A 17848-nucleotide genomic window follows, 5' to 3' on the forward strand; every position below is an offset into this window, starting at 1 on the left:
AGACCCAGGTGCAGGCTAGGGCAAAGCTGGATGTAAGAAGCAGCCCTCGAGGGCCCATGGGCCTCAGTTTGCCTTATTAGTGTGGTGTTGCGGTGACGGAGACGGCAGCCTCGAGCAGGCTAGGAGCAACACTCTTTGCAGGCTTCTAGCTCTGGCTCTGCTCCCAGTCCTGACGGAAGACTTGTGTGGTCTGGGGTCAGTCACTTGTCCTCTTTCCCATCGAGCAGTGCTGGGTGGGTCTGAGCCTGACCTCGGGGCTGCCCTCTGAGCTGGCAGCCTTTGCCCAGGACAGCTGTGGTGATGGTCCCGTTCACATTGGTTTCCCTTTCCCCCGTACCTACAGCTGACTCCAAGCTCGGAGGGGGAGGGCAGGGTCGCAGGGTCTGTCCCCAGCAGCACACACTGTCCACCAGTCAGTAACTCCTTAGGCCTGGAGCCGTGACATGCTGGGCTTCTGTTCTTTTTCTTTCTGTGAGTAGTAAGGATACAGGGATCCCCAGGGGCAGGAGGGTGACCATGCCATCCCACTTCCAGCTGCCGGTGGGTGGGGAGGCTGGAAGCCCAGGCAAGCAGGTGGAGGAGAGCAGGTAGATCTGGTTGCTTCTCTGCTGACGTCATTACAGGGTAAGTTATTAACTCCTGGCTTGGGCAGGGCAGCCGGGCCCTGAGCGCCCTTCGTAGCTGACAGGGGCAGGATTGTGCTAATTGAAGGCTTAATTAATTTTCCCAGCGGAGGCTACAGCGGGTGCCCTTCCTCTGCCATCTGGCCATTTGTCTGCTCCTGGCGGGGTCCCCTGTGCCTGCCCTAGGGTCCCTGGTGACCCTGAACACTGCCTGCCTGTACTCCTCCCCACCTAGGGGACATTCCTCGGCCCTGCCAGGCCCTGGGCCCAGGACATTCATCTTGTCCTTGAGAATTTCACACTCTGGACCCTCTTCAGACACACCTAAGAGGCCAGCCCCACAGTCCAAAGGTAGGCAAGCCTAAGTCCTTCCAGCTAGCTTTCCAGGTCAGCCCTGGGTGTTCACATCTCAGATTATTCATGATGAACTCAGGAACGGACTAGAGGATCTTCAGGTATGTGTGCTGGTTATGGAGGAGATGGGGAGAGAGTGAGGACAGAGGAGGGGACTCCGGCAGCTAGCCTGAGCATCCTGAGGTAGCTATGTGGGCTCATCTTACAGATGGGAATGGGTATGTGGAGTGGTTCACTCACCTGGCCATCTCCCGCTGCTGGGAATGGGGCTCTGGGGCTGCTGGCTCCTCGGAGGCCCCTGTGCTTTGGTGTTGGCTCCTCAGCCTGCAGAATGCTTCCGGCACTCCTTCACTGATGCCAGCCGAAAGTCTGGATTCTGCCCATTGGGTCCTTCCTCCTTCCTCCTCTGCACTCTGCAGCCTGGCCCCTTGAGAATGAGGAAACCAGTGTGTAGAAGGGGGCCCTGGGAGCATCTCTAGGGACTTGGACCTTCTCTAGGAAACCAGTGCAGAGCCTTGGGCAGGGGTGGGTGGGTGGGTGGGAGGGAGCTGGGAGCATATGAGAGGAAACCAGTGCATAAAAGGGGACCCCCGGCCTCAGTCTTCTTATCTGTAAAATGGAGACCAACAGTTACTACCCACCTCTTCAAGCACTTGGACTCCCAGAAGAGCACAGGGGGCAGAGGAGTGTCCAGGAGGTCTCCAGTGCCTCCATGCCCACGGCATCTTCCACTTTATGCAGCTCCTCCCCAGGAGGACACTCCAGAGTCTTAGATCCCGAGTCTAGGCTCATCTCTGCTACCTTGGACACGTTGCCCAGCCTGTCCGAGCCCTGTCCTGCCTGCCCCAGGCCTGTCCCATGCAGGGCTTTGCCAAAGGGCAGAGGTAAGAGCTGGGAAGGTGAGGCCTGGGGGTATGGGGCTAGAGACTAGAACCCCTTAAGATCCCTGGCAAAGCTTCAGTCTGGGGTGGAGTCTGTGTTCTTGGGCTGCTGGGTCAGGCCTGGGGTCTGCCCTCGGAGCTCCCATGTTGAAGGTCAGGCCTGGGGTCTGCCCTCGGAGCTCCCATGTTGAAGGTCAGGCCTGGAGCCATGGTAGTGTGAGGGTTGGGAAGTGGGAGCTGTGAGGGTCTCCAGGCCCCTGCAGGACCTGGGCCGCTGGCCTCGGTCTCCTGCCCTGTCAGCAGGAGTTGGCATCACTCATCCTCACACTCCACAAGGCCCCCAGAATCACGCCCGCTGCCGCTGCCCCAGGGCCCCGGCTGTGGGAAAAGAATAGTCTCAGAGGTGCCCAGAGAAACACCAGAACCAAGAGAGAGTTAGGGAGCATCAGCCTGCCTCCATCGTAGGCTTAGAGGCCAGCTTTTTGTTTTGTTTTGGTTTTTGAGACAGGGTTTCTCTGTGTGGCCCTGACTGATCTGAACTCCCTCTGTAGACCAGGCTGGCCTGGAACTCACAAGATCTGCCTGCCTCCGGAGTGCTAGGATTAAAGGCCATTTTACAGTAAGGACAAACTAGGTTCATTCCTGCCTATGATTAAACCTCTGTTTCCCAAGGGTTGGGCTATGCCCCACCTGTAACCTTAACTACAAATGGTTCTGCATTGCCCTTTCCAGGAATGGCAATCATTTCTTTGTTTCAAAAAGCTGTTTGTAACCATCTTGCAACCCTACCTTTGTGTCAAAGGTTATGACCACCTGTGACTCCCTGCTGCCGATCTTGCAGCCATGTCTGTTTCAGGAGGGACTAACTTGTTAGGCTTATGGTCTGCTCCTGTAACCCACCCACTTTGCCCACCAAATCTCCCATTTGCAAACCCCCTACCCCTGAGCTATAAAAGCCTTGTCTTCCTCACATCCATCGTTGACCTCTCGAACGCTGCCTTAGGGGAAGTCAGCCCACGTATATGAATTTTTTAAAAAGCTAGCTTTAATTAATTGCTTGCTTTATTTAATTTGGCCATGATGATTTGGGCTGGTTTTCCTTCTCACATCTTTGGGATTTAACAGTAACCCATCAAGGTAATTTACCTTTTTTGCAAAAGGGCTTCACCATGACCCAAACTTGGCTAGCAAGGAGCACACAGCCAAGATGGCCTCTTTTATTCCTAATGCAGGGGTACTGTGCCTGGCTGTTCCTCACAGGCTGAGCTCAGCTTCGCAGTCCACTCTTGATTGGCTAAGCACAGGAAGGAAATGAAGGGGGAGAGGTCACCACTCCATGCCATCAGGTTCCAAGAATGCAGCAGGGCCTTGGTGGGAACAAAAATTTAATGGATTGTGGGAGATTAGAAGATCCACATGAAGTTTTTCTAGGTGGGAGACTTATGGACCATCCACCCGTAGAAAAGTCCACTTTTCACTCGGCATGGGTGGCTTCTGGTGGCTGTGGCTGCACCTCCTGTGTCACCTTTCTTCAGTGACAGACCGTCTGGCGGGAGATGAGCTGAGCGCATCTATCTGGGTCCCTGGAATCTATCTGGCTCATGCCCTTCTCTGGGCTTGTTTCCTATGATGGGTCCTCATGGTCCAACGGCCAGTAGAACACGGCCAGGATTCTGGGGAGGTGGAGAGAGACTGTGAGGCAGGAGAGCACTGTGCCCAGGCGACTAGCCCCTCAGATGACTGGAGGGAAGGCTTGTGCGGAGAGTTGGCAGTCAGAGCTGCGCGCCTGTCTCCTTAGGCCCTGCCAACCAGGCAGGGCGCTTGGGGTCCAGCTCCTGGCTGGCCATGAGGCCTGGCTGCCTCATCTGCTCCGACTCTCTGAACACTCCCTGCCACCCAGCAGCTGAACATAGCCTCACCGGGTGTCCACTTGCCACAACGCCCAGCCCAAGTCGTGGTCTGGTTCCTGGGTTCAGCCACAATGACCAGTCCCGGCCCACCACTAATCCAGGCCCTCTCCATCCTGCTTCCTGATGCCCAGAGCCCAGGGCTGCGTTTTCCCACCGACTCACCGCTGTCCCTTGAGCTGTTCCCTAGTCGGTGAAGCCACAGGTGGTCTGGCGCTTCGCCTGCTGTAGAAGACCTAGGCTGCCACCTGCCTCAGACAGACCCAAAGAACACAGACGTACTGGGCCCCTGACAGCACTCTGAAGGTCCAGCGTCCTTGGCCCGCCTCCCCAATCCCCTTCTGAGCTAGTCTGGGCAGCTCTGGGCTGAGCCATGCATGCCTCTCCCTTCTAAATGCCATTTTCCCATCCGGGCGCTGCTGCCTGCTGTCTGAGGCAGCTGAAATTTCTCACATGTCGCTTTGATTTATAGCTCTAGTTAATTCTCGAGGAGGCCCGTGAGATGCCCTGAGCTCTGGAGCCTCGATGGGATAAATCATTTAACAGGTGGTTAAATATTCTCTAAGGTCTGGGGAGCACAGGAGGGCGCAGACCAGGGCCAGGCAGGGGCAGGTGGGAGAGGGGCAGGTGGGAGAGGGGTGCAGATGAGGGCCAGGCAGGGGCAGGTGGGAGAGGGGCAGGTGGGAGAGGGGTGCAGATGAGGGCCAGGCAGGGGCAGGTGGGAGAGGGGCAGGTGGGAGAGGAGCGCAGATGAGGGCCAGGCAGGGGCAGGTGGGAGAGGGGCAGGTGGGAGAGGAGCGCAGATGAGGGCCAGGCAGGGGCAGGTGGGAGAGGGGCAGGTGGGAGAGGAGCGCAGATGAGGGCCAGGCAGGGGCAGGTGGGAGAGGGGCAGGTGGGAGAGGAGCGCAGATGAGGGCCAGATGAGAGAGGGGTGCAGATGCCTCAGGGCCTGGGGTAATTTGACATGTTCTGTGTCTGGAGGCAGTTCCTAAGGCTCTTTCTACCTTGGCCCCCTGGGCTGGTATGGGGCACTGAATGGGGGGCCAGGCTAGCCCCTGCCAGCTGTGTGCTCCAAAATGGCATCAGCTGTTTGGTCTGTCAGGAGAGAATCCAGAAGTCTCCAGGTGGGAAGGCTGGGGGCCAGATGCTGCTGGGGTGGGTATATGACACTCTGGCCAGCATCTGTCCTTGATCGCACACAGCAGAGCCAGGCAGTCACCGTGAGGTTGTCTGCGGATGGGCCTCAGTTGGTAGGATACGTGCCTAGAATGAATGAAGCCCGGTGTTTGCTCTCCAACACAGGAACCCACCGTGGTAATGCACACATGTGATCTCAGTACTGGAAGTAAAAGCAGGAAGTTCAGAAATTCAGGATCATCCTCAGCTACTTAGTGTGTTCCAGGCCAACCTGGGCTACATGAGACCCTGTCTCAAGTAAATGAATGAGGCTGTGGAATCACTCAAGGCTCCAGTGCCCATGTGTAGGGCCTCCTGGGCACATTCATGCCCTAGCTACCATTTCCCCTGCATGTAAGGCTCCAAGGGCAGCAGGACCAGGACCGTGATCCTATTGTGTGGAGCCGTGGACAGCTCAGAGAAGCCGAAGTCCTGCCCTGTGCAGTCCAGCTGGCTAAGGACAGAACGCAATCCAGTCAGGGGACTGGAAAGACACAACTCGGCCAGAGGGAAGAGGCCTTGCAAGGAAGCAGGCAGGAAGAACCCTGGAGGCCATCAAGCCCAGAGCATCCAATTTACACTAGGGCAGAGAGAAGAGCATGAGGATGTGACAAGTCCCAAAGCACGGGCTTAGATGTCTGCCTGTCCCCAGCAAGCGCCTGTCCTGCAGGACCAACTTCCAATAAATCAAGGTTGCCTGGGAAGGAAGTGGTGGAGGGAAGCGGACCCCAGGCTGTATCTAAATTCACAGACTCACTTTCTCCTCCTGGTTCCCACCCTCTACCTGACCAGTGACTTCTACAGGCTCAATGAGCTAAGGATTCAGGGTGGAGCTGGGAAGCCTGGGCTAAGGATGAATGGAGAGATGTCTGTTCCAGGGCATTGGCCTGGTTGGGGTGGACTGTGGGCCTCTTTCCATGACCCCTGACCCAGTACTGGCCAGGTTAGCCGCAGGGATCCCTCAGGGGCCCAGAGCCTACAGGACAGATGGTGCGTTAGCTTCCTGCCCTTGTGACAAAATACCCCAGGGGAAAAAAATGTAAGAGGTTTATTTTGGCTGTAGGGGTTGGTCATGCTGATCCCATTGCTACAGGCCTGTGGCGAGGCAGATCATTAAGCTGGGGCATGGCTACAGGAGAGGGCAGTACCAGGGCAGCACAGTGGTACCTGGAGGGCAGGGGAGGGGCACTGGAGGGGAAGCTGTCATCACTGCTACCAGGCAGTATTTGCCTGTAATCCCAGCTCTTAAGAGGCAGTGCAGGAGGATGGCTGTAAGTTTAAGGACAGTTTGGGCTACATAGTGAGACATCCCACCCCACCCCACCCTGCCCTCCACACCACAAGAGGAAGAAGGGGTTAGGGAAAAAAATATACCCTCCTTTAAGGCCATGTCCCCAATGACCCAACTCTTCCAAGTGGGCTCCCTCCACTCAAGGTTTCCACTTCCTCCCGAAGGCCCATGAAACCATTGCTCATGGACAGCCCTCTGAAGACAGGGCGGAGCCCTTACAAGCCAATTGTCCTGAAGACACCACCCCTGAGCAGTGTGGAACTGGGGACTGGGCCTTCAGCGTGAGCTTCGGCTGTGTTGCAGACCCCAAGCCCAGCAAAGGGGCTGTTCCATGCATGCAGCCCTGCACTGCTGTGAGAAGCTGTAGCCTGAGGAGGCCTTGAGTTGAGCAGGCTGGACCCACAGTCAAGAGCACATCTGAGGCTATGGTAAAACTCCCCCCCCCCCCAAGGTCTAATGACCTTGGGAGAGGAGCAAAAAGCCACAGGTACTGGGTGACTCTTGCAGATCAAAGTCAGACCCCTTTTCTTTGTTCTGACCAAGTCCTCAGGGGTCCTGGAGCTCCTGTAGCTAGGTGCTGGGGAAGGGAAGGGGCTGGGAGATCCCTCCTTCCCCACAGCTCTATTGGGGGCAAGAGCTGGGAGATAGCGGCACAGGCAGGTACCCTCACATCAGAGCATGCTGTCTGGTCCCCCAGGGAGTGTGGTGGAGCCCTGCGTGGCTGAGGCCAGGGCCAGAGGTGGCAGGGAGGAGGCGGCCTTTGAGCCTGTGCAATCCAAGGCCATGCCCAGACCCTGTCCTCCCAGCAGCCTCATGTTCTGGTGCTGGCTTCTGAAGTATTTATCCATCCTTCCTGGCCTCCAGTGACGAACTCCACATCCATGTGCTCAGGGAGCACCAACCACAGCTCATTAGGCACAGTGTCAAACTGTGTGGAGGCAGTGGATGTGAACATTGTCTGATTCTGTGCCTGGCACTCAGCTGGGGGCTCAGTGTCCCTCATGGAGTTTGCAGGGTGGAGCTTGTTAGATGCCGAGTAGAGGCGGCACCTTAGATGCGGAGTGGAGGCTGTGTGTTAGATGCTTAGGATCTGCAAGAGGAAAGGTGGCAGGTCTTCAGCCTGCGGTTGTTGGAAGGGTCCAGAGAGGAAAGAAATGTTGGCTTAAAGTAGCAGACAGGCCATCCTTGGTTAGTCTTTCTTGGGCCCTCTTTGAGCCCTAAACCCAAGACTGCCTCCAGTGGGATTCTGGGCCACCAAGAGCCTCTCTGTGCTGTCCAGGTAGGGGATATGGCCTGGTGTGGGGGTGGTGTGGGGTATCCAACAGAAGAGCCTAAGATCCTACCAAGGGCCCCACATAGCTGTGTTCACATCCTTGTCACGTGACGACACCCCCATCTTTTCAGCTCAGGTTGGTAAGCACCGGGCACAAGGGTAGTGCAGAGGCCCTGAGGTCCAGTGAAGGGAGCCCAAGCTAAGCCCAGGGGTCTAGACGGCAGCCAATATGTTCCCTCCAGCTGGAGCCAAAGGCATTGCAGATGGAGGAGGTAGAGCCTTGACCCGGAGCTGAGTGTGAACTGAAGACACTCTGAGGTCTCTGAACTTGCCCTCAGGGTGGTGTCCTCTGCAGCCCTGCTCAGCTGTTCCCAGCACACAAAACCACTGCACACATCACTCAAGGCGCTCCTCTAATCTGTCCTGACCCCTTGGCATGGAGTCAGAGGTCCCCACACACTTCTATCGGCTGGCTTCTGGGTCCCAGAGCAAACAGGCCCTGCCTGAGTATAGCACAGGACCTTTGAGTCAGCCTCCCACCTTGGCAGTTCCTTATCGTGTGACCCATGGAAGGTCACTGTGTCTCTCTGGGTTTGGACTGGACTACTGCTCAAGTGCTTTGAAATGACTGTTCAGTTAATGTGTGTTTGTGAAACCTGAAGCTGGGACCGGTCATCAAGGTTCTGTTTTCTTCTGTTTGTAGTCCAGAGGGAAGGAAAGGGGGGGGGGAGGAAGAGCTTCCAGGAAAGGGGGGGGGGAGGAAGAGCTTCCAGGAAAGGGGGGGGGAGGAAGAGCTTCCAGGAAAGGGGGGGGGGAGGAAGAGCTTCCAGAAGGGAAGGGAGAGGGAAGGGGAAGAGTGGGGAGGAAGGGCTGGAGGGGAGGGAGAGAAGAGGAGGAGGAGGAGGAGGAGGGAGGGAGGGGAGAGAGGAAGGATTCTCGTTGGTCATGGGGTAGGACGTAACTGCCCTACAAGGTCCCAAGGCTTTCTGCTGCTTCCACAGAGCTGCCTCAGCGTCACCTCCCTGGGAGACCCTACAGCAGCTTCCAACCCACACCTCTCATTTTCTTCAGATCCTGCAAAGGCCAGTCCCCCCTGACTAAACAACAATGGACTCTCCAGAACAGAGCCTCCCCTCCATCTTCCCAGCCTCAAGAGCATCGGAAGGACCTGTGGTTCAAGCCATAAAAGACCCACGTGTCCTCTTTAAACAAGAAAAAGGATTTTTTATTTATTTTGAGACAAGGTCTCACTATGTAGCCCTGGATGGCTGGGAACCCACTCTACAGCCCAGGCTGGCCTCGAACTCAGGGAGGCCTCCTGCCTCCGTGAATTTGGGATTAAAGTTGTGCACCAGCACACCAGGCAAAAATGATCTTAAAGAAGTTCTTTTTCTAGACCTCCTCGGAGCTGCCCCTTCCTCGGCGCTGTTTCGGGTGCTGCTTCTGTCTCCACATCAACAGCAACCTCATGCCATCTTCTCTCTTCTCACCACGGGATTCCGCCTTAAGATGGGTCTCTGGTGTTTTGCCACAGTCTCAGTAACCATCAGCTGTTCCGTCTACAGTCTGGGACCACACTCCTAAGTTCAACAGTTCAGACGATCATGCTATCAGACCTGATGGCCCGTGATATAGGGACAGCAGCTTAGAGGGGAGCCCATGCCATCACTAAATACTGTGTCTATGCCTGACCAGTGGGGCATTGTGTCCTCACTCTACTGACATTTCTACATCCAAATTAAATCTCTGTCCAGCTCTGCTTAGGTTTTGATCATTAAATAGATCATTAAAATGTAATGTCTTCTGGCATCACGGTCGGTCAAACAGGCACCTCACAATATGGGCGCCCTGCCGCTTTTGGTGTCGTAGATGTAATACGGTATGTGTTTTTGCGTATGTGGTTTGGTGAAGCCCTGTCTTCCAGATGCCCATCTGACAGGTGCTGGTATACAAGTGTTCAACATCATACCTAGCAAAACATGTACTTTTCAAATCTGTGTGTGTGTTCACATGTGTGCTCGGTGTATGCAGGTGTGTGTGGGTCCTCCTCCAGTATTATCATTCAGACATCTGTACTGGCCTGCCCTTAGGGTCCTGACAGGATAGACCTCAGCTGCAGCCACTAAGAGCACCCCTGTGCACTTTCGCTACGTTTCCTTATAAAAGGCGGGCCTTGTACACCTCCCATCTCTTTCTTCCTTCGCTCTCATCCCCAGGGACCAGTCTCTGTCCCCTTCTCTCCCCTCCCCTCAATAAACCTCCTACATGGGCCCTGTTGTATGATGTGACTCCTTCCCAGGCTGTTTTTAAAATGCAATATCCAGTTCTGCCTTAGTTTTTCTTTTTTGTTTTGTTTTGTTTGAGATAAGGTCTCTCTGTGTGTCCCTGGCTGTCCTTGAACGTGTTAAGCAGCCTTGAACTCAAAGAGATCCTCCTGCCTCTTCTTCTCGAGTGCTGTGATTAAAGGCACGTGCTACCATGCTTAGCCCCTTTCAAAATGGGTCTCATGGTGAGTCTGGGTTCACCAATTCAGTTAGACTGGCCAAGCAGTCCCAGAGAACTTTCCCTCTTGACCTCCTGAGAGCTTTTGTTTGTACTGGGGATTGAACTCAGGTGCTCATGTTTGCAGAATGCGCACTGACCTCCCGGGCCTTCTCCCCAGCCCCAGCAGATATTTAAGTGACAATGTCAAAACAGCAGCCGAGTCTGCTCGAATTTTGATGTGCACACAGCCCTCTCTTCCTCCCTGCTAGACACCTACTGTTTGCACAGAGTCTCACCAGAAACTATTTCTAGTAAATCGAGGGTGTGTTCCAACCCCCTTGTGTAACCCTAGCAGCCCTCTGATGGGAATCCCACCCAAGGCACCTGGGCAGCTACCCTACAATTCTCAGAACCTGGACCGGGCTGCTGCTCTTCTCTCCCCACCCCTGCAGATGCTCACAGGGCACCCCTAGAGCACTGTCTGTGGCTCTCTAGCTAACAGACTTCCCCTGGGGAGATGAGTTTGCAGGCTCAGAAGCATCAGTGGGTACGGTGAGCCACACCCTCCCTGCTGCCTGCTGGAGACTCAGAGTCTTCCTTAGAACCATAAGGAGCCCCGACCCCCGACTCTGCCTCACGGATTTGATTCCGTCTGCTGTGATGTCTGTCTGTCCCACTGCAGCCTGAGCTCCCCTCGGGGTCCTCTCTGCCATCACCTGCCCATGGTGTCAATAACTCTTCTAATGAACTTCCCACCCTCCGACCATCCATTTCAGTGCCCCCTCGACCCTTTCTAATAATCTCATTATTGAGGGGGGATGTTTCCTAGAAATCTTTTGAGATGTAACTACAGAGCTACCAAATGACTTGAGGAACCCACATCTGTGCTCACAAGCAGGATTCTTTCCTGAGAGCCTTTCTGTTCTTAAACTCCATACTGGCTCATCCTAAACTTCTTTTCTGAGACCAAGGATCCAGTTTTACCAGAGTGGAGGTCCCTAAAGATTAAGGAACTCCTCAAGATACAGGTGACAGCCTGGAGGTGTGAAGTACTGCTGCCTTTTCCCCTGCTATTCCTGACAAGAACACTTGAGGGGTCCCAGTTAGCCCTTCCCTGGATATCCCAGGGTGTCAGCCAATACATAGCACATACACTTTGGGGGAGGGATTTAACGAGAGGTTCTCCAGAGAGAAGCTAGCCCGCTGTATGTGTCTGTCAGTCCTGGTGTGTAAACAGTCTCGCCATGTTGGATCTGTGCCAGCTTCCATCTGAAGCTGGGAAGAGGTGCCTACAGTTAGCTCTCACAAGCTCACATAAATCAGCTGCCATGCGTTAGCTGTCCCTTCTGTCCAGGTTTCCTCTCCTTTACAGCTAGAATAATCTGGCTTCCATACCATCTACCTCTAGGACTCTCTGGGTACTGTCAGGGTGGCCTAGTGTCCTTGTGTACTTTGCTACTTTGGAGCTCAGGGGGTCTTGTGATCCCCGGTAGCCTGTCAACAGCCTCACAGAACCCAACCTCTACATCCCCTTCAATCCCTGTCCATCATTGAGCTCAAGCTCTGAGAACCCAAGGTAGGAAAAGGCAACCTTCTGGTAGCTTTTGCTCTCTGCCTCCACTCCCTGGGTCCTAGCTCCCAGGGCTTAGTTAGTACTGGGAGTGGGGAGCATCATGCAGGAAGCTAGGCAGAGGGTCTGTCCAGGGGGAGGAGCAGCCTCCCCTCATATTCTTGCAAGGATGACCTGGCAAAGTACTCTGAGGTGATCTCCACTGGAGTCAACCCTCCTCCACCCTCTCCTGCTGCCTATCTCTACTCTTGCCCTCTGCCGCTCCTTGGACAAGCAATCCAAAATTTCTCTATCTTTTGCACAGCTCTGCATCCTTGGGGCTTCTAGTCTCTCTCACATCCACAGGCTGCCTACAGTTAAGCCCTACCTCTTCCACCTTCAAGATGGAGTGGGGGGGTCAGGCCACGCCACACTACCACCCACTCCTTGCTCCTGCTGGCTCTCATGGGCCTGGTCCACACCTCCTGAAGGGCTGCGGTGCTAACTGGCCCCTCACTATAGAGATGGGATGCCGAAGGCCTCTGTTGGGCCTCACCCTCTTTAGCCCTCAAGGTGGTTCCCATCTTCGGAGGTCCAAGTCCTGGCCATGATGCCCAGTGTGAGCGACAGAGTCCAGCCTCCAGCACTCTGTCTTTTCTCCCGTCTCTTTGCCCTCTGCTTCGGCCACTCTGCTCTGGTTGTTGCTCAGCCACACCACTTGCATGCCTTTCTCTCCTTCCTATGACATCCTCACCTCCTCTGGAAGGCCTTCCCCACCATGCCCTCCTCGTCACACTCTTTCTTGACCCTTGTCTCTTTTGCCTTTTGGACAAGTCTTATTTATGGCACATTCCCCACCCCCCATCCCATAGCTCCAGGAGCCTGGAGGCTTCACAATTGCTAAACCTAAGTCACTTACCTCAAGGGACACTCGCTGACGTGGCCTGTTCCTAGATGCCCCGGGAATGGCTGCTCTGGTCATCCGGGTTGGACTGGGAGAGGCCTTGCATCTCCACGTGGCTTTGAGGATGTCACCTGAGTGGGCCTAGCACCTGGAGCCAGCCAGCGTGTGCCAGGTGCTATGTGAGGTGGGAGAACATCAAGGGAGGGAGGGAAGAACTGTCAGGAGGGTGGTCTACCAGGGTCTTATCTCTCTCTCACACATCCTGGAAGGTCACATGTTGCACACGCATGGTCCAATGACCAGAGCTTAGGACACAGGACCCTATGGGCATGGGAAAGAATGCAGCCCCAAGGCCCAGCCAACTGGACTTTATATAGTTCTCATAAATTCACACCTATCGCCTCATTCCTGTCTCGGCCTCCACGTCTTCATGCAGAGTGCCATCCTCCTACCACCAAACAGATCTGTGTCTTCACGGGGTGGTGAGTCCCCAGGTATGGATGTGCATGTCTGAAAGAGTCCTGGGAGAAACCTGCCCCTCTCTTGGTGAAAGGCCCTGCCACCCACCACAGGAGCATCCAGCTGGTAGCTTGCAGGTGTCTCTCAGCCCAAGGCCATGTCAGGACCGCCTTGCACTGGCTTGCATGGTATTTTTGAGAGATTTAAATACATTTCTCAACTTTTAAAATCAAAAGATTATTCTCACGAATCTAGGCTTCTGGGTTAGCTTGAAAACAGTGGGGTAGTAGCTCGAAAGGGCCAGGTGTGGGTGCTCCAGCTGGCCAGAGGCAGCGCTGCCCCCTGCATGCCAGCCTCGCTTCTCTGCTCTTCACTCACAAGCCCCCATGGTGGCCCCCAGGCCCCCTCACAATGGGCATCTTTGCAGTTCGGGTTCCTCATCCTTTGGCATCAAGTCCCAGCTTCTTCCAAGGGCACAAGCCCTCCTCTGCCGTAACCTCTGATGTCTTGTCTCTGACATTAGCTGCTGCCCTCTCCACTCACACTGACAGGAAGGCCCTCTTGCTGGTGCACCTCCCTCCCTCCCTCCCGCAGTACCTACATCTCCTTTCCTTGTAGAGTTCTACTCACTCCCACTAGTCTTTTAAAACTCAGCCTATGGCAGCTATCTGGAGTGGGGTGTCGGGGGAGTACTGGTTGGAAATCTTTCAAGAGGGAACTTTTGGGGGCAATGGAAGTGTTCTGTATCTTGATGGGGGTGATGATTGGACACCAGGAGTAACAATTTATAAAGACACTGAGCTGACAACTCAAGCTGGGTGTGTTTATTATTTCTTAAAGTTATAGTTCTTTAGGCAAACTTCCGTTAGAGTTCAGTCCAGTTCTGTCAGCTTCAGGAAGCCATCGCAGGTTCCCCAGGGGGAGGTCCAGAGCCTGTCACTCACCAGCCTGAATTCCAACACCCATTCTCGCCTCCTGTCCAGTCTACAGGGCTCCTCAAGCCCCTCACCTCCAGAAATGCTGGCCAGAAGGCATCCTACACCCAAGTGCAGAAGGCAGGCTTAGCCTGAGCCTGGCCCTTTATTCAGGCATTAGGGCACAAAAACCTCCCGGGTTCAAATTCCACTTTTGCCACTTCCTAGCTGTGCCGTCAGTATGTGGCTTCCCTTTGAGCCTAGGAGAAATGCCTATGACAGGTGTGAAGCTTAAAGGTCTTAACGGGGCGTGCGGCACTGCCCCACCAGGCACGGCTTCCCGAGCCAGGCCCTGTCCGCAGGCTTCTCTTGACTCCGTGGAGTGAGTTTGGCTGTGTGTCAGTTCTCCTCACTGTGGCTGAAGGAAGGGAGACACAGGTGGGTCAGCGCCTTGCCTAGGGCCGAGTTGTAGAAGAGGCAGCCTCAGCCACTCCCCTGCACCCAACACACAGCAGCTGCGATTGGTATTCTGCCATTATTTCTCCTCCCGCCCCTCCCGCCCCTCCAGAACCACTTCCAGTCTTTAAGGTCCCAGCGACAGCTAATGGAAGCTGGTAAAGCAGACCCTCACGCCCTCCACAGTGTTTCTGAAACAGAGCCAGGTGGACGGTGTGAACCACTTTAGAAATCAGGGATCTTGCAGATCAGGCCATAGCCCATAGCCACACCCGCACAGGACCAGGCTCCTTGCTTAGCTGTTTGAAATCATCCAGCCATACTACTGCAGTGCCAAGAGAAGGTGTGGCCACTCCACTGATTACGCCACTTACTTGTGGCTTTCCCTCAGCTGCACACTCGCCTAAGGGATGTATGTACCCACGCCACTTATATCACTAGACAGGGACATTGTCGTTAGTCAGCAGGGAGACCTTTAACACCACCCAGGCATAGAGGCCTTGTGAAGATGGCTTTTAGTGTTGTGTACTATGCTCTCCAACAACCGGAGCAAACCCCTCTTCATGTAACAAGATGGCTCAATGTATTGTATGCTGCAATGAAGCCAGGGACCCAATCTCCCCCAGCTGACTTAGACTTCCATCTCTATAGAGGGCTCCCAATATGCCGCCCAGTGGTTATCTCACCATGGGTTCGACATGAGAATTTTGGACACACTCCTAGCATTGGCTTGAAATCCAACTGTGGGCCCAGCTGGTTGTGTCTTCATTGATCAGCTAAGGCTTGTTGCCACATACACGGAGATGAGCTCCCATGTCGAAGTTGGGGCCTTCATTGTGGACAGATTATCTCATGCCACTATGTTACTAGAGGTCGGAGCAGGGGCAGCTGGGGCAAGCTTCAGGACACGAGGAGTTAGCACCTGGCAACTTCCGGAAGCTCCATAAAGGCGCAAATACGTAGACGCGGAGAAACTACTGAGGGCTTGTCAGACTAAGTCAGACAAGGAGTCCCTATCAACACTATCAGGCAGAGAAAGAGGACCTCTCCAGCAACCTCCATGAAGAGGGGTGAGGAGGACAGATGCCACTGGGCTGAAGGAGGTGTTTGGTGCTACCGACGAAGATCTCGAGCCTGCAACAGATTCTTTTCCACCCAAGGTTGAGATTCTTCAAACTCATTTAAATACACTTTGAGCTTAATGTCAATAAATGTAGAAGGAAAAAAGAAAAAGAAAAAGAAAAGAACTCAGGCCCTGCCAGCCAGTAAATGCCAAGTCCTGGTGACAGGAGCCAGGCAGATTAACCATGCAGATGGCTCTGCTTAATCCGAAAACATTTAGCCAACACCCATGAGGTGCCAGCCAGCATTTTGGCACTAAGGGGCAGAGAGAGGCGGGGAAGGTGGAGGACACACTGAAGCCTGGGGACTGAAAAGTGTGTGAGAGGGCTGGACGTGGGGGCCACAAGAGAGACAGAGCAGGTTCCACCCTCCCCCCAGCCACCAAGGGTTTTCTTTTCCTCCCTCCCGTCTAGGATTTGAATATCATGTTTGGTATCATTTGTTGTTCTCTTGGTAACCTACACTTAAGAAGTTGATGAACCCCTCATCCTTAAAGCCCACCCCCCACTGCTTTGTCAGAAGCCTCTGTGACCAGGCAGAGGCCTACGACCCACATTCCACCAAGGTGGGGACCCACAGGATGAGCAACTTTGGAGGTGAGGCACCCGACTCCTCAGGTCGGCTGTGGCTGGAAGAACAAGGTGGGGCCATGATGTTCCGAGGTGTCCTTTTATACAGCCACACAGTCTCCAGGGCGTTCGGCACACCCCTTTTCCACTTCGACACTTGGGAGCTGGTGTGAAGTGAGACCTGGGCTCGTAGGTTTAGTCACCCTGGTGGTGCTGGATGGAGAGAAAATGAAGCCTGTAGGGCATGAAATAAATTCAAAACCACTCTGGACAAACACAGCCCATGTGAAGACCTCCCCCATGGTCCTGACCAAAGACATGTTGGTTTACTTTTCCTCTATAGCTCGTCCTCCCCTCTCTCCCTGGACCAACGCAGACTCTTGTTCTGTAGCGCTCACGCACCTCACTCAGATCTCCATCTGCATGGAGGCGTCCCTTCAGGGTCATCACTGCCAATGACTGTGCTTCTTACTCACCTTCTGCCCTTCCCTCCTGTTTCTTACAGTGCTTGCCACATGACCACCTTACACAGGCCACCCTGCCAGCCAGTCCACAGAGGGGTGTGCATACGAGCTCGGGGACCCATGGCCCTGCTTCTCACTGTGGAACTCCCATCCTGCCCTCCTCCACTGTGTTTCCCTTTCTGTTTTGGGTGGGCTGGGAAGCCAACTACATTTCCCACAATCCTTAGAGTCCAGGTTGATTGGTCTGCCAATCAGATCACAAGACACATTGGGTTGGAACTGAGTTTTGCAATGGTGTCAAATGCTCGAGGGCAGCTTTTCTGGGAGCCGCTGGAAGCTCAGCCAATCTGTTTTGTTTCTTAATCTTTCAGTGCTTTGTCAACTGCCTGTGGCCCTTTGTAAGTCCCTTTCCTGCCCAAGGAGACGCCATGGGATTCTGCACCAGCAGTTGAGAAGAGTGTGACCTTGCCTCACAGAGTGGGGGGAGGGGTGACTCCTCCTGCTCTGGGGTCCTCGTGCTGTGCAACCCTGGCCACAGAAACTTCCTGGGAACGCAAGCCACGCCTAGAAGCCCAGGACTCCCAGAGGGCATTGTACCACGGAAGTTGTTGCTACCCATGAGGCCAGGGCATCCAGCAGGCAGCCCCTCCACCCGAAGCTGGGCCACTGCGCCACCCGGGACTCCACTGGGTCTTGTGCAGTCTGAGCAGAGACAGTTGGGGGGGGAGCAGTTTATAGATCTGTCAGAAGAGCTGGTAAAATGCTCTTATTTCATTCCTGATGACTTGTTCAGGTGCCAAGGGGCCCGTAGCCTCTCCTGTTATGAGTCTAGAAGCTTCCCTGGCAGTTGGCTCCAGAAGCACTCTGTGTCTGCAATGGTCGGGAACTACCCACCGCATCAAAACCGTGGGGCATCAAGACTGCGGGGCTGTTGCTGGCTTCCACCCACACTGCTTGTGCTGAAGAGCAGGCCCTCCACACACTTTCCCTCCCACACACGACTTGGCTCCAAATTCAGGTCTTGTGTAGACACGTCTTAATTAGTGACCGTAAGCCATGTCCAGGGTACCTTTTAAAAAACTTTTTAAAACCTTGAGCATTTTCTAAGACATCAACATACAAAGATTCAAGCCAGCCAGCAAATCCTTTCCTGAGGGGAAGAGGCTTGGGAGTTCAAGACTGGAACCCAGGTCTCCTGACCTGCAGCATTACTGGACTCACCCATGCAACCCTGTGGCTCCCTGGGGAGGATCACACATCTCTAGGTATCAGGCATCGCAGTCTGACCCCTTGGACTTTCCTCCTGCCCAGAGTTGCAGAGCAAGACGCAGCTATCCTGAGAAGGTCAGAGTAGGACCGATGCTAACTCTCCATAGGGAAGTGTCTTGTCCCCACTCCCTTCCTTGGGAACAGTGATTTATG

The 17848-nt window shown here is 54.5% G+C and overlaps 3 long non-coding RNA genes across 3 annotated transcripts; all 3 read right to left on the reverse strand.

Moving 5' to 3' along the window:
* Window positions 1-274: 274 nt before the first annotated feature.
* On the reverse strand, window positions 275-1821 carry LOC131926635 (uncharacterized). The gene is made up of 3 exons (XR_009383529.1): window positions 1619-1821; window positions 1218-1404; window positions 275-469 (listed from the first exon to the last, which is right to left on the reverse strand). It is a non-coding gene; the product is annotated as an uncharacterized LOC131926635 (long non-coding RNA).
* Window positions 1822-3226: 1405 nt separating this feature from the next.
* Window positions 3227-4397, reverse strand: LOC131926488 (uncharacterized). The gene is made up of 2 exons (XR_009383498.1): window positions 3931-4397; window positions 3227-3531 (listed from the first exon to the last, which is right to left on the reverse strand). It is a non-coding gene; the product is annotated as an uncharacterized LOC131926488 (long non-coding RNA).
* A 4311-nt stretch (window positions 4398-8708) lies between these two features.
* On the reverse strand, window positions 8709-13237 carry LOC131926176 (uncharacterized). The gene is made up of 2 exons (XR_009383443.1): window positions 12458-13237; window positions 8709-9085 (listed from the first exon to the last, which is right to left on the reverse strand). It is a non-coding gene; the product is annotated as an uncharacterized LOC131926176 (long non-coding RNA).
* Between the last annotated feature and the right edge of the window lie 4611 nt (window positions 13238-17848).

Source organism: Peromyscus eremicus, chromosome 16_21, assembly GCF_949786415.1.
Source record: "Peromyscus eremicus chromosome 16_21, PerEre_H2_v1, whole genome shotgun sequence".
Classification (NCBI taxonomy): Eukaryota; Metazoa; Chordata; class Mammalia; order Rodentia; family Cricetidae; genus Peromyscus; species Peromyscus eremicus.